Source organism: Procambarus clarkii, chromosome 58 (genome assembly GCF_040958095.1).
Source record: "Procambarus clarkii isolate CNS0578487 chromosome 58, FALCON_Pclarkii_2.0, whole genome shotgun sequence".
Lineage (NCBI taxonomy): Eukaryota > Metazoa > Arthropoda > Malacostraca > Decapoda > Cambaridae > Procambarus > Procambarus clarkii.
Window position 1 is genome coordinate 9,209,101 of NC_091207.1, and position 11,894 is coordinate 9,220,994.

An 11,894-nucleotide genomic window follows, 5' to 3' on the forward strand; every position below is an offset into this window, starting at 1 on the left:
TTAATACTTGAAATAACCCAAATGCACTCGGACACGGGGCTGAATATAAGGAAAATATAAAAATATTTATAAAATATAAAATATATGTTCGTAAAAACTCTTCCATACTTTTGTTGGGTGATGGTACGCCGACTATCGCTGTACCTGTCAGTAATTAGCAGTAATTTAACAGTCTCCGTGGTGTAGTGGTAAGACACTCGCCTGGCGTTCCGCGAGCGCTATGTCATGGGTTCGTATCCTGGCCGGGGAGGGTGTCGGAAAATCCGACACCATTTAATATATCATACAGACAGATAATAGCTGTGTTGTATAAACAAGTTAACCATAGAAAACGTAACTTGTAGTGGAATTACCGTCTAAAGAAAACGGGATATCATCACCACACACTATTATAATTCACCATCTATTATGGTGGGAATTATTCTTAAATACATTAGTCTTTGGACTTTACCATCATAAAAACATCTTATATAAATTAACTTAATTATCAATATTAAAGTAGAGTAAATGTGACCCTTCTATCACTTTCTGAAATGTGGACAATGTAAGCCAGGCGTCAGAGTGAGGAGGAAGGGGCAGCCATTGTTTATTGAGACCAGAGGCTCACACGGGAGCAAATTCGGCTCCTGTTAATTTTACTTGGACGTAGTGTTATGGAACCCAAAGGTGTACCATTTTCAACACGCTGTCAACAAATTCAAGTTAAGTGTTCTTTCCGAAACCCATGTATCTTCATTTATGGCCATTAATGTCATTATATAGGGTGACCCGGTTAGAGCACGACATAGCCTCAAACTAAAGGTAATTAAGCCAGGTCTTTATTGTTCCATGTACTGTATAGTGTTTTCTCTGATATAGCTTGTCATATATAGGATCCTGGCTTCACAGCTAGCGCACTTTTGACAGGTCAAGACGAGGAAGCAAGATTTTGTGCACCAGTTACTGGGTGATGGAAGCTACCTCAAAGAGGATAATTTGGTGTCTACACCCTAGTTATACCTGGTGGACTAACCTGCTGTACTATAAGATAAGGAACCTCTTCAATGTATGTAGTTAATTCTGTAGTTTGATTGGCTGCATATATATTAATTTAATAACCCCCCCTAATGTGTAGAGGATCGATTTGTGAGATTATAAGATTATTGCAGAAATACAGTCCACTTATCATTATACAAATTGTTATCGAAGTATATAAATTAACGTAAATATAAATTCTATATAAATTCATATAAATTAAATAAATATAAATCTCACAGGTCGGTTCCCACAGAGGGTTTACTGGGCTCAATTCCTTAACTGTAGCCTCTGTTTAACGCAACAGTAAAATGTGTACTTGGTTGTAACAAGGATTCTTCGCGGCGGGGATCGTATTCCAGGGACCTGCCCGAAACGCTACGCGTACTAGTGGCTCTACAAGAATGTAACAACTCTTGTATATATCTCAAAAATTTCTGTGTTGTTTGTTAAGATCTTCTCGATATTTCTTATGTTTTTCTTCACCGTCGGGGGTAGTTGAAAAATTAACTCTCCAAAGTTCCTTTTCACACTTTATTTATGGTCTGACGCCTCGAAGCGTTTCGCAAGACACTTCTTACATTCTCAAAGACAATTTTACATACTCAGATTGTGTTCATATTCGTCCTTGGGTGAGGTGGCAGGACACTAATCAATGGGAAGAGACATAACACGAAACAATGTGTATCTTGCGTGTTTTATCTTCTTGGTTCTGAGCTGTTTGGGATCTTGTATGGCGTTCATCGCCTGGAAAGAGACGTTGTTGTCTTGCCTATATACTGAGATCTTTGGGGCTTACAGTCCCCAAGTGGGCATGTGTAGGCATAGACGACATTGGTCTTGAAGTGGGTAAAATATAATTATGTGTTAATTGGCTGTTGATTGCTGGTGTTGACTTTTTGATGTGTAGTGCCTCGCTGATGTCGAGTCTCCTGTTATCGCTGTATCTGTCGATAATTTCTGTTTTGCTTGTTAGGATTTCTCTGGTGATGGTTTGGTTGCAGGAAGAGATTATGTGTTCCTTGATGGAGCCCTGTTGTTTATGCATTGTTAATCGCCTGGAAAGAGACGTTGTTGTCTTGCCTATATACTGAGATCTTTGAGGCTTACAGTCCCCAAGAGGGCATTTGAAGGCATAGACGACGTTGGTCTCTTTTAAAGCGTTCTGCTTTGTGTCTGGAGAGTTTCTCATGAGTAGACTGGCCGTTTTTTGTTTTTGTAGTAAATCGTCAGTTGTATCTTCTGATTTTTGTCTGTAGGGATAACGTTCCTATTAACAATATCTTTCAGGACCCTTTCCTCCGTTTTATGAGCTGTGGAAAAGAAGTTCCTGTAAAATAGTCTAATAGGGGGTATAGGTGTTGTGTTGGTTGTCTCTTCAGAAGTTGCATGGCGTTTCACCTTTCTTGTAAGTGACGTCTTCAACATGACCGTTAGAGAAGCCGTTAGCGACCACTTGAGCAGTGACCATGAATAAGACAAGCGCTGACCTTGACTCTTAATGACACAATAACGTGAAGACGTGAATCATTGATCTGGAGTATGGATTCCTCTCTCTCTCTCTCTCTCTCTCTCTCTCTCTCTCTCTCTCTCTCTCTCTCTCTCTCTCTCTCTCTCTCTCTCTCTCTCTCTCTCTCTCTCTCTCTGTCCCTCCCTCCCTCTCTCTCTCCCTCCCTCCCTCTCTCTCTCTCTCTCTCTCTCTCTCTCTCTCTCTCTCTCTCTCTCTCTCTCTCTCTCTCTCTCTCTCTCTCTCTCTCTCTCTCTCTCTCTCTCTCTCTCTCTGTCTCTCTCTCTCTCCCTCTCTCTCTCTCTCTCTCTCTCTCTCTCTCTCTCTCTCTCTCTCTCTCTCTCTCTCTCTCTCTCTCTCTCTCTCTCTCTCTCTCTCTCTCTCTCTCTCTCTCTCTCTCTGTCTTTCTCTCTGTCTTTCTCTCTGTCTTTCTCTCTCTCTCTCTCTCTCTCTCTCTCTCTCTCTCTCTCTCTCTCTCTCTCTCTCTCTCTCTCTCTCTCTCTCTCTCTCTCTCTCTCTCTCTCTCTCTCTCTCTCTCTCTCTCTTACACTAACCTCAACAACAGTTTATAACCACTACACAGTTTTCTATAATGTCTACAACAATATTGATGCAGTGACAGATTAAACCAAAATGTCGTACCGTAATGTCTCATAAACCGGCATCAACCATCACAGGTCTGTCATCAACCGACCACTTGATTGACGGCTGAGAGGCGGGACCAAAGAGCCAGAGCTCAACCCCGGCACGCACAACTAGGTGAGTACAACTGGTTTAGGACAGAGACAATTACAGACCCACACGATCACCTCCACCAATCAGCGTCCTTGTCTCTGAAGCAGGAGCCATACACACTCTCTTCCTGTCATACACATCTATACACATTTCTGTTGTCCTTCCACTAGTATCTTCAGGTTATCTTGAGGTGATTTCGGGGCTTTAGTGTCCCCGCGGCCCGGTCCTCGACCAGGCCTCCATCCCACAGGAAGCAGCCCGTGACAGCTGACTAATTCCCAGGTACCTATTTTACTGCTAGGTAACAGGGGCATAGGGTGAAAGAAACTCTGCCCATTGTTTCTCTCCGGCGCCCGGGATCGAACCCGGGACCACAGGATCACAAGTCCAGCGTGCTGTCCGCTCGGCCGACCGGCTAGTAACAGGTCATTTATACAACGTTGTTCCCTAAGTCATGTTGTGAGGCTAGGGCAGACTCTTGTACACGGTGTGTGAGGCTAGGGCAGACTCTTGTACACGGTGTGTGGCTAGGGCAGACTCTTGTACACGGTGTGTGGCTAGGGCAGACTCTTGTACACACGGTGTGAGGCTAGGGCAGACTCTTGTACACACTGTGTGAGGCTAGGGCAGACTCTTGTACACACTGTGTGAGGCTAGGGTAGACTCTTGTACACGGTGTGTGGCTAGGGCAGACTCTTGTACACACGGTGTGAGGCTAGGGCAGACTCTTGTACACACTGTGTGAGGCTAGGGCAGACTCTTGTACACGGTGTGTGAGGCTAGGGCAGACTCTTGTACACGGTGTGTGAGGCTAGGGCAGACTCTTGTACACGGTGTGGGGCTAGGGCAGACTCTTGTACACACGGTGTGAGGCTAGGGCAGACTCTTGTACACACTGTGTGAGGCTAGGGCAGACTCTTGTACACGGTGTGTGAGGCTAGGGCAGACTCTTGTACACGGTGTGTGAGGCTAGGGCAGACTCTTGTACACGGTGTGTGAGGCTAGGGCAGACTCTTGTACACGGTGTGTGAGGCTAGGGCAGACTCTTGTACACGGTGTGTGAGGCTAGGGCAGACTCTTGTACACGGTGTGAGGCTAGGGCAGACTCTTGTACACGGTGTGAGGCTAGGGCAGACTCTTGTACACGGTGTGTGAGGCTAGGGCAGACTCTTGTACACGGTGTGAGGCTGGGGCAGACTCTTGTACACACTGTGTGAGGCTAGGGCAGACTCTTGTACACACTGTGTGAGGCTAGGGCAGACTCTTGTACACGGTGTGAGGCTAGGGCAGACTCTTGTACACACTGTGTGAGGCTAGGGCAGACTCTTGTACACGGTGTGTGAGTAACTATGAGTACTGTGTACGGTGAAGTATATTAAACACTTTGTCATACCCAAACAAAGTATTCTCTAACAGTTATTTATTAAATAAGAAAGGAAATTGGTTCTTCAAGGATCATTAACCAACAATACAAAGTTGACCTTTAGTGTTGCCACAGTCAACACACTTCAGTGTTGCCACAGTCAACACACTTCAGTGTTGCCACAGTCAACACACTTTAGTGTTGCCACAGTCAACACACTTTAGTGTTGCCACAGTCAACACACTTTAGTGTTGCCACAGTCAACACACTTTAGTGTTGCCACAGTCAACACACTTCAGTGTTGCCACAGTCAACACACTTTAGTGTTGCCACAGTCAACACACTTCAGTGTTGCCACAGTCAACACACTTCAGTGTTGCCACAGTCAACACACTTCAGTGTTGCCACAGTCAACACACTTCAGTGGTGCCACAGTCAACACACTTCAGTGTTGCCACAGTCAACACACTTCAGTGTTGCCACAGCCAACACACTTCAGTGTTGCCACAGTCAACATACTTCAGTGTTGCCACAGTCAACACACTTCAGTGTTGCCACAGTCAACACACTTCAGTGTTGCCACAGTCAACACACTTTAGTGTTGCCACAGTCAACACACTTCAGTGTTGCCACAGTCAACACACTTCAGTGTTGCCACAGTCAACACACTTCAGTGGTGCCACAGTCAACACACTTCAGTGTTGCCACAGTCAACACACTTCAGTGTTGCCACAGTCAACACACTCGGGAACAATGACTTGAAACCCAAGTACGTGATTTAACCGGAAGAACTTGTAGTGTGACTGAACAACCCGTTCTCGTACTTGCTTATAGTCATTATTTGGCTTATTAATAAGTGCATATGTTCTATATTAATTTATTGTAGTAGTTTGAGTTTACCCTGAAAAGCTGAATAGAAAACACCGACCTAACCTACCCTTCTTAGTATTTCATCGTGAGGCCACAAGAGAACCAGGACCACTCTTCTTGAGCACCGTGAACGTCTTGAGTCTTCGGAGGAAGACAAGTGATTGTAAAAGTGTAGTAATAGTAACAGCGTGTGGCTGTTTATATATTTATTTATGGTGGTGGTGCGAATATATACTTAATAGAGAGCAGTTTTATCCCTTCCCCTTTTATTTACTTGCGTTACGGAACACACCCCTTGAAAGCCACTACTAGCTTGGGGCCGGATACCCTAACTCTACTAACATCAGAGAAAGAACCCAGTTGCGACCCAATAGGGCCGTAACATGAGGTCACCTGGGGTTACCTGTAATCACTTGGGGTCACCTGTGTTCACTTGGGGTCACCTGGGGTCACCTGGGGTCACCTGGGATCACCTGGGGTCACTTGGGATCACCTGGGGTCACCTGGGATCACTTGGGGTCACCTGCGTTCACTTGGGGTCACCTGGGGTCACTTGGGATCACTTGGGGTCACCTGGGGTCCCCAGGGATCACCTGGGGTCACCTGGGGTCACTTGCGGTCACCTGGGATCACTTGGGGTCACCTAGGATCAATTGGGGTCACCTGGGATCACTTGGGGTCCCCAGGGATCACCTGGGGTCACCTGGGGTCACTTGCGGTCACCTAGGATCACTTGGGGTCACCTAGGATCAATTGGGGTCACCTGGGATCACTTGGGGTCACCTGGGGTCACTTGGGGTAACTTGGGGTCACATAGGGTGACCTGGGATCACTTGGGGTCACCTAGGATCAATTGGGGTCACCTGAGATCACTTGGGGTCACCTGGGGTCACTTGGGGTAACTTGGGGTCACATAGGGTGACCTGGGGTCACTTGGGGTAATTTGGGGTTACCTGGGATCACTTGGGGTCACCAGGGATCACTTGGGGTCACCTGGGGTCACTTTGGGGCACTTGGGGTCACCTGGGGTCACTTTGGGGCACTTGGGGTTACTTGGGGTCATCTGCTGTCACCTGGGGTCACCTGGGGTTACCTGGGATCACTTGGGGTCACCAGGGGTCACTTGGGGTCACCTGGGGTCACCTGGGGTCACCAGGGGTCACTTGGGGTCACCTGGGGTCACCTGGGGTCACTTGGGGGTCACCTGGGGTCACCTGGGGTCACCTGGGGTTACCTGGGATCACTTGGGATCGCCAGGGGTCACTTGGGGTCACCTGGGGTTACCTGGGGTCACCTGGGGTCACCTGGGGTCACTTGGGGTCATCTGCTGTCACCTGGGGTCACCAGGGGTCACTTGGGGTCACCTGGGGTCACCTGGAGTCACCTGGGGTCACTTGGGGTCATCTGCTGTCACCTGGGGTCACCAGGGGTCACTTGGGGTCACCTGGGGTCACCAGGGGTCACTTGGGGTCACCTGGGGTCACCTGGGGTCACCTGGGGTCCTCGGGAGGCTGTAATGAAGATGTCAGACTTAACTATCCGTGACCTTGGTGGTCGGTGGGGCGAGGCGGCCCCTCCCCCCTCACCGCCCCTCCCTCCTCACCGCCCCTCCCCCCTCACAGCCCCTCCCCCCTTGAGAAGGGAGGGACTCATCTTGGGTCACCAGCTGTGGGAGTGGGGCGTCTCATCTTGGGCCACCAGCTGTGGGAGTGGGGCGTCTCATCTTGGGCCACCAGCTGTGGGAGTGGGGCGTCTCATCTTGGGTCACCAGCTGTGGGAGTGGGACGTCTCATCTTGGACCACCAGCTGTGGGAGTGGGGCGTCTCATCTTGGGTCACCAGCTGTGGGAGTGGGACGTCTCATCTTGGGTCACCAGCTGTGGGAGTGGGACGTCTCATCTTGGACCACCAGCTGTGGGAGCGGGGCGTCTCATCTTGGGCCACCAGCTGTGGGAGTGGGGCGTCTCATCTTGGGCCACCAGCTGTGGGAGCGGGGCGTCTCATCTTGGGCCACCAGCTGTGGGAGTGGGGCGTCTCATCTTGGGTCACCAGCTGTGGGAGTGGGACGTCTCATCTTGGACCACCAGCTGTGGGAGTGGGACGTCTCATCTTGGACCACCAGCTGTTGGAGTGGGGCGTCTCATCTTGGGTCACCAGCTGTGGGAGTGGGGCGTCTCATCTTGGGTCACCAGCTGTGGGAGTGGGACGTCTCATCTTGGACCACCAGCTGTGGGAGTGGGACGTCTCATCTTGGACCACCAGCTGTGGGAGTGGGGCGTCTCATCTTGGGTCACCAGCTGTGGGAGTGGGACGTCTCATCTTGGGTCACCAGCTGTGGGAGTGGGACGTCTCATCTTGGGCCACCAGCTGTGGGAGTGGGACGTCTCATCTTGGGCCACCAGCTGTGGGAGTGGGACGTCTCATCTTGGACCACCAGCTGTGGGAGTGGGACGTCTCATCTTGGACCACCAGCTGTGGGAGTGGGGCGTCTCATCTTGGGCCACCAGCTGTGGGAGTGGGACGTCTCATCTTGGACCACCAGCTGTGGGAGTGGGACGTCTCATCTTGGACCACCAGCTGTGGGAGTGGGGCGTCTCATCTTGGGCCACCAGCTGTGGGAGTGGGACGTCTCATCTTGGACCACCAGCTGTGGGAGTGGGACGTCTCATCTTGGACCACCAGCTGTGGGAGTGGGACGTCTCATCTTGGACCACCAGCTGTGGGAGTGGGGCGTCTCATCTTGGACCACCAGCTGTGGGAGTGGGGCGTCTCATCTTGGACCACCAGCTGTGGGAGTGGGGCGTCTCATCTTGGGCCACCAGCTGTGGGAGTGGGGCGTCTCATCTTGGACCACCAGCTGTGGGAGTGGGGCGTCTCATCTTGGGCCACCAGCTGTGGGAGTGGGGCGTCTCATCTTGGGCCACCAGCTGTGGGAGTGGGGCGTCTCATCTTGGGCCACCAGCTGTGGGAGTGGGGCGTCTCATCTTGGACCACCAGCTGTGGGAGTGGGGCGTCTCATCTTGGACCACCAGCTGTGGGAGTGGGGCGTCTCATCTTGGACCACCAGCTGTGGGAGTGGGACGTCTCATCTTGGACCACCAGCTGTGGGAGTGGGGCGTCTCATCTTGGACCACCAGCTGTGGGAGTGGGACGTCTCATCTTGGGCCACCAGCTGTGGGAGTGGGGCGTCTCATCTTGGGCCACCAGCTGTGGGAGTGGGGCGTCTCATCTTGGGCCACCAGCTGTGGGAGTGGGGCGTCTCATCTTGGGCCACCAGCTGTGGGAGTGGGGCGTTTGGAGGGAAGAGAGGAAGGGAGGGAGGGAGTGAGGGAGTGAGGGAGGACTGAGTCACTTGTTGTGTCAGGTTGCTATGGTGACGGGTGTTGAAGGTCGGAATTTGTATCCTTGAGTGTAGTACACTGTGGGTGTAGTACACTGTGGGTGTAGTACACTGTGGGTGTAGTACACTGTGGGTGTAGTACACTGTGGGTGTAGTACACTGTGGGTGTAGTACACTGTGGGTGTAGTACACTGTGGGTGTAGTACACTGTGGGTGTAGTACACTGTGGGTGTAGCACACTGTGGGTGTAGTACACTGTGAGTGTAGTACACTGTGGGTGTAGTACACTGTGAGTGTAGTACACTGTGGGTGTAGTACACTGTGGGTGTAGTACACTGTGGGTGTAGTACACTGTGAGTGTAGTACACTGTGGGTGTAGTACACTGTGAGTGTAGTACACTGTGAGTGTAGTACACTGTGAGTGTAGTACACTGTGGGTGTAGCACACTGTGGGTGAAGTACACTGTGGGTGTAGCACACTGTGGGTGAAGTACACTGTGGGTGTAGCACACTGTGGGTGTAGTACACTGTGAGTGTAGTACACTGTGAGTGTAGTACACTGTGGGTGTAGCACACTGTGGGTGAAGTACACTGTGGGTGTAGCACACTGTGGGTGAAGTACACTGTGGGTGTAGCACACTGTGGGTGTAGTACACTGTGAGTGTAGTACACTGTGGGTGTAGTACACTGTGGGTGTAGCACACTGTGAGTGTAGTACACTGTGAGTGTAGTACACTGTGGGTGTAGTACACTGTGGGTGTAGTACACTGTGGGTGTAGTACACTGTGGGTGTAGTACACTGTGGGTGTAGCACACTGTGGGTGAAGTACACTGTGAGTGTAGTACACTGTGGGTGTACTCACCTAGTTGTGTTTGCGGGGGTTGAGCTCTGGCTCTATGGTCCCGCCTCTCAACCGTCAATCAACAGGTGTACAGATTCCTGAGCCTATCGGGCTCTGTCATATCTACACTTGAAACTGTGTATGGAGTGAGCCTCCACCACATCACCCCCTAATGCATTCCATTGGTCAACCACTCTGACACTAAAAAAGTTCTTTCTAATATCTCTGTGGCTCATTTGGGCACTCAGTTTCCACCTGTGTCCCCTTGTGCGTGTTCCCCTTGTGTTAAATAGACTGTCTTTATCTACCCTATCAATCCCCTTCAGAATCTTGAATGTGGTGATCATGCCCCCCTCTAACTCTTCTGTCTTCCAGCGAAGTGAGGTTTAATTCCCGTAGTCTCTCCTCGTAGCTCATACCTCTCAGCTCGGGTACTAGTCTGGTGGCAAACCTTTGAACCTTTTCCAGTTTAGTCTTATCCTTGACTAGATATGGACTCCATGCTGGGGCTGCATACTCCAGGATTGGCCTGACATATGTGGTATACAAAGTTCTGAATGATTCTTTACACAAGTTTCTGAATGCCGTTCGTATGTTGGCCAGCCTGGCATATGCCGCTGATGTTATCCGTTTGATATGTGCTGCAGGAGACAGGTCTGGCGTGATATCAACCCCCAAGTCTTTTTCCTTCTCTGACTCCTGAAGAATTTCCTCTCCCAGATGATACCTTGTATCTGGCCTCCTGCTCCCTACACCTATCTTCATTACATTACATTTGGTTGGGTTAAACTCTAACAACCATTTGTTCGACCATTCCTTCAGCTTGTCTAGGTCTTCTTGAAGCCTCAAACAGTCCTCTTCTGTTTTAATCCTTCTCATAATTTTAGCATCGTCCGCAAACATTGAGAGAAATGAATCGATACCCTCCGGGTGGGTGTAGTACACTGTGGGTGTAGTACACTGTAGGTGTAGTACACTGTGAGTGTAGTACACTGTAGGTGTAGTACACTGTGAGTGTAGTACACTGTGAGTGTAGTACACTGTGGGTGTAGTACACTGTGGGTGTAGTACACTGTGAGTGTAGTACACTGTGGGTGTAGTACACTGTGGGTGTAGTACACTGTGGGTGTAGTACACTGTGAGTGTAGTACACTGTGAGTGTAGTACACTGTGGGTGTAGTACACTGTGGGTGTAGTACACTGTGAGTGTAGTACACTGTGGGTGTAGTACACTGTGAGTGTAGTACACTGTGGGTGTAGTACACTGTGGGTGTAGCACACTGTGGGTGAAGTACACTGTGAGTGTAGTACACTGTGAGTGTAGTACACTGTGGGTGTAGTACACTGTGGGTGTAGTACACTGTGGGTGTAGTACATTGTGGGTGTAGCACACTGTGGGTGAAGTACACTGTGAGTGTAGTACACTGTGAGTGTAGTACACTGTGGGTGTAGTACACTGTGGGTGTAGTACACTGTGGGTGTAATACACTGTGGGTGTACTACACTGACAGTGTAGTACACTGTGGGTGTAGTATACTGAGTTTGTAGTCCTAACAAGGCCAGCCAGCCCATGAACCACCAGTCCTAACAAGGCCAGCCAGCCCCTGAACCACCAGTCCTAACAAGGCCAGCCAGCCCCTGAACCACCAGTCCTAACAAGGCCAGCCAGCCACTGAACCACCAGTCCTAACAAGGCCACCCAGCTCATGAACCACCAGTCCTAACAAGGCCAGCCAGCCACTGAACCACCAGTCCTAACAAGGCCAGCCAGCCCATGAACCACCAGTCCTAACAAGGCCAGCCAGCCACTGAACCACCAGTCCTAACAAGGCCAGCCAGCTCCTGAACCACCAGTCCTAACAAGGCCAGCCAGCCACTGAACCACCAGTCCTAACAAGGCCAGCCAGCTCCTGAACCACCAGCACTAACAAGGCCAGCCAGCCCCTGAACCACCAGTCCTAACAAGGCCAGCCAGCCACTGAACCACCAGTCCAAACAAGGCCAGCCAGCCCATGAACCACCAGTCCTAACAAGGCCAGCCAGCTCCTGAACCACCAGCACTAACAAGGTCAGCCAGCCCCTGAACCACCAGTCCTAACAAGGCCAGCCAGCCACTGAACCACCAGTCCTAACAAGGCCAGCCAGCCCATGAACCACCAGTCCTAACAAGGCCAGCCAGCTCCGGAACCACCAGCACTAACAAGGCCAGCCAGCCCCTGAACCA